The following is a 4,917-nucleotide window of genomic DNA, read 5'->3' on the forward strand; positions in this document are numbered from 1 at the left end:
GCCCCAACTATTTCAAGTCCAAGGGCAACTTCCTTGATGAAGTTCAAATCTGCAAAGAGTGGGGAAATCACCATGGCAACCTCTCTCAGGCCCAGCCCTGGCAGGGCTCCAGGCATACAAATAAAGCCAGTGGAATGTGGTGCAGGGCTCAGGGCGGGGTGACTGGGTGCTTGCCAAGCTCTGTGAAAACTAGCAAGGAGAGGCCTCAGCCCCTGAAAGGTATCCAGAGGGAAGCTTGTGTCCCCAGGGTCTCTCCAGAGAAACCTCACACATCCATAAACAATACCTACAAAGAAGACCCAAAACCAGCAACCTAAGTAAGCCTCCATCTGAGAAAACCGGAGAAAGACGAGCAACAGAAGCTGAAAGGAAGCAAAAGCACAGAAATACTGGAGATCAGAACAGAATCAGTGCGACTGAGAAGACGAAAAGAATGGGGAGCAGGGGTAGGGAATCAGTGGAACTAAAATCTAGTCCTTTGAAAATATCAATAAAGTTGATGAACTTCCAGTTCAGTTAAGAAGAAAAGAGAAAAAACAGAAATTATTAACACCAGTAAGGAAAAGAGGGGCCATCACTACTGAGCTTGTGAATGTTAGAAGGATGATGCTGTGTGTGTTGTCACTTCTAACTTACACAGGCCCGTATGGCAAAGTAAACTGCCCCATTGTGCGTTCTGAATTGCAATCTTTACAGAAGCAGATTTCTAGATATTTTCTCCCACCCAGCTGCTGGTGGGTTTGAATCACCAACCTTGAAAGGACAAAGGGAAGCCTGATGATCTGTTTCTGAAAATCATCTGGTGAAAACACTATGGATCACAAGAGTCCAATCTGAAGGTGTGTGGAATTGCCATGAGCCAGGGTACCCAGGTGACAGCTGGCAACAATTACATGAATGAACAACTCCATGCCTCACATTTAATAACTTAAGTAAAATGGATTCATTCTCTGTTCTGCGGTTTACTCAACAGAGAGAAGTTCTTTCAAGCTTTGTGTTCACAAATGGACTGAAAAATTATCCCAGAGACAGACTAAAAGATGATGTTGTGTACCATGAAGTCAGTACCAACCCATAATTGAACCTCTAGCAAGTTTTCAGAGGCAATAAATCACACGAGAGGAGATTGCCCATCTTCTATGGAGTAGCTGGTGGATTAGTTTTAGTTTGTTGTTGTTGTTGTTATGTGCCATCAAGTTGCCTGCGACTCATAGCAACCCTTTGTACACAGCTCTGAAGCCTGCCCTGTCCTGAGCCTGTCTCATTGATGCCAATACACCTATCTCCATTGCCCTAGTTACTATATCAATTTATCTCATCTGGAGTCTTCCTCTACTGAGCTGTTCCTCCACCCTTCCGAGCATGATGTCCTTCTTCAAGGATCAGTCCCTCACGGCCACATGCCCAAAGTATGTGAGACAAAGCTTCAAAATCCTAGCCTCCAAGGAGAAACTTGTTTTCACCCTCTCCAAGACAGACCTATTTGTTTTCTTGGTAGTCCATGATATGTTCAAGACTTTTCTCCAGCACCACAACTCAAAGACATTGCTTTTTCTTCTATTATCCTTTGTCATTATCCAGCTCTCTGATGCATAGTAAGTAATTGCAAAGACCATGGACTGGATAAGGCACACCTTAGTCTCTAGACTGACATCATTGTGCAATTCATCTTTTGATTTCCTGACTGCCAGTGCCAAGAATGTTGATTGTGGAGCCAAGCAAGCTGTAACTGTTAACAACATCAATCTCTTCTCCATACATCATGGAGCTGACAATTGGCTCAGTGCTGAGAATCTTTGTCTTCTTCATGTTGAGCTTCAATCATATTGAAGACCACAGTCCTTGATCTTCTGCAGCAAGAGCTTCAGGTCCACCTCAGTTCATAAGCTCTGACCTGGAGAGCAATACTGCAAGGATCCGACAGAAGCCAACTAGGAAAAAGATTCTGCTGGTGGTAGGAGGAAATAGCCAATTACTTAATACCCTTACACAAACAAACTCCGAATATGTAGTTAAGTTAAAAATTAAAGGTTGCCTAGGTTGATAGAAAATGCTAACAATATACAATGGTTAGTCTGAGAAAAAAAATCATCTGCTTGATCTGTATCTTGTTCTTTAAGCATGGCTAAAAACACTAGAGAAAAGGTCAGCTTGCAGTACAGGAAGATAATAGAAGAACAAGTCTAATAAGAACTAGTTTAGCATAAATGTAGCCATTTTGAGGGTTTTTTAGGATTTCCTGTACACTCTAAAAGGCACAATTTAGTGAAACTCACATGAGGAGAAATAAGTCACCCCAAAGACCTTGTCTGTGGCATAATGTGGTATCAGGAGTGTAGGAAGATTCATCAACAACCTACATTATGCAGATGACAGAACCTTGCTTGCAGAAACTGAGGAGGACCAGAAGCTTTTGCTGCAGAAGGGAAAAGACTGTAGTCTTCAATATGAATTGAAGCTCAATACCAAAAAACAAAGATTCCCACCACTGGGCAGTGCCATGATAGATGGAGAAGAGACTGAGATTGTTAAAAATTTTAGCTTGCTTGGCTCTACAATCAACACACTTGGCACCAGCAGTCAGGAAATCAAAAGATCAATCACATTAGGGAAATCAGCTGTCAGGGACTTCTCTAGAGTGCTAAAGAGCAACAATGTTAATCTAGAGACTAAGGTGCACCTGATCTAGGCCATGGTCTTCACAATTACTCACTATGTATCAGAGAGCTGGATAATGACTAAGAATGACAGAAGAAGAATTGGTGCCTATGAATTGTGGTGCTTGAGAAGAGTATTGAAAATACCATAGATGGCCAAGAAAACAAACAGGTCTATGCTGAGGAGGGTGAAACCAAGTTTCTCCTTGGAGGCAAAGATGCTGGATAATGACTAAGAATGACAGAAGAAGAATTGGTGCCTATGAATTGTGGTGCTTGAGAAGAGTATTGAAAATACCATAGATGGCCAAGAAAACAAACAGGTCTATGCTGAGGAGGGTGAAACCAAGTTTCTCCTTGGAGGCAAAAATTTTGAAGCTCTGTCTCACATATTTTGGGGATGTTGCCAGGAGGGACCAGTCGTTGGAGAGGGACATCATACTTGAATGGGTGCAGGAACAGTGTAGGAGAGGAAGACCCTGGATGAGAGGGAATGACACAGTAACTGGGGTAGTAATGAGGTCAGGTGTGTCAGAATCAGTGAGTCTGGCTCAGGATAGTACAAGGTTCAGAGTTATTGTGCATAGGATCACTACAAGTCACAGGCTACTCAATGGCACATAACAACAAGTCCCTTATCTACTAAAGAAATGGGGAAAGATAAACTTGGTTTCACCCTCTCCATGACAGACTTGTTTTCTTGATGGTCCATGGTATGTTAAGACTCTCCTCTAACACCACAACTTGAAGGATTCTTCTTCTGTCATTCTTAGTCACTCTCCAGCTCTCTAATACATAGCAAGTAATTGTGAAGACCATGGCCTGAATTAGGCACACCTTAGTCTCTAGACTGACACTGTCGCATTTCAGTACTCTGGATTTAGTCTCTTGTCAGTATATGATAATGAAATCAGAAATTCAGTCCACAGAGGTATTTTTCTGTCTCTAGATATTTGTTGAGACTGTAGCACTAGGGATATCATACCAGCATTAGATGATCTTGACCGAAAGCAGAGAGAAGCAGAAGAATGTCTATCTGTGTTCCATTGACTATACAAAGGTATTGGACTATGTGGATCATAACAAATTATGACTAATCCTGAAAAGAATGGGTATCCCAGAACACTTAATGGTGCTCATGTGAAACCTAAACTTGAACCAGGAAAAAGTAGTCAGAACAAAGCAGGGAAACACCGCATGGTTCAGGATCATGAAAGATGTGCAACAAAGATGCATCCTATACCCATACCTTTACAATCTATATGAAGAACAGATAATTTTGGAGGCTGGACTTTATGAGGAAGTTTGTGGTATCAGGATTGGAAGAAGACTCATCAACAACCTGCATTGTGCAGATGACACAACCTTGCTTGCTGAAACTAAGGAGGCCCTGAAGCCCTTGCTACAGAAAGTCGAGAACTAAAGCCTTCAATATGAATTGAAGTTCATCATCAAGAAAACAAAAATTGTCACCACTGAGCCAATTGGCAGCTTCATAACATACAGAGAAGAGATTGAAATGGGTAAAAACTTCAGCTTGCATGGTTCCACAATCAAAGTCTTGGCACCAGCAGTCAGGAAATCAAAAGACAAGTTGCATTGGAAAAGTCTGCTATCAGGGACCTCTCAAAGAGTACTAAAGGGCAATAGTGTAAGTCTTGAGACTAAGGTGCACCTGATCCAGGTCATGGTCTTCACAATTACTTGCTATGCATCCAAGAGCTGGACAACTAAGGATAATAGAAAAAGGATTGATGCCTTTGAGCTGTGGTTCTGGAGAAGAGTGTTGAACATACCATGGACTGCCAGGAGAATAAACAGTTCTGTCCTGGAGAGGGTGAAACCAGGCTGCTACCTGGAGGCAAAGATTTTGAAGCTCTGTCTCACATACTTTAGGCTCGTGACCAGGAAGAAACAGTCCTTGGAGATGAACATTACACTTGGAAAGGTAGAGGAACAATGCAGGGGAGAAAGATCCATGATGAGATTAATTGACTCAGTGACTAAGAAATGGGATTATGTCTGTCAGAGATGATAAGATTAGCTCAATATAGGGCAGAATTCAGAGCTAATGTATATAGGGTCGTTATGAGGCAAAGGAGACTCAATGGCACATAGCAACAACAGATACTTTTTAGATGAATCCCAGAACATTTAATTGTGCTAATGTGAAACCTGTACTTGGACCAAGAGGCAGTAGTCAGATACCTCCTACCGTTCTTCTATTCTTAAGGAGTGCTTTGCTTATTCGGGGCTTTTT

This window comes from Elephantulus edwardii, unplaced genomic scaffold (genome assembly GCF_000299155.1).
Source record: "Elephantulus edwardii isolate Elephantulus edwardi_28Jun2011 unplaced genomic scaffold, EleEdw1.0 scaffold00028, whole genome shotgun sequence".
In the NCBI taxonomy this organism is placed as follows: domain Eukaryota; kingdom Metazoa; phylum Chordata; class Mammalia; order Macroscelidea; family Macroscelididae; genus Elephantulus; species Elephantulus edwardii.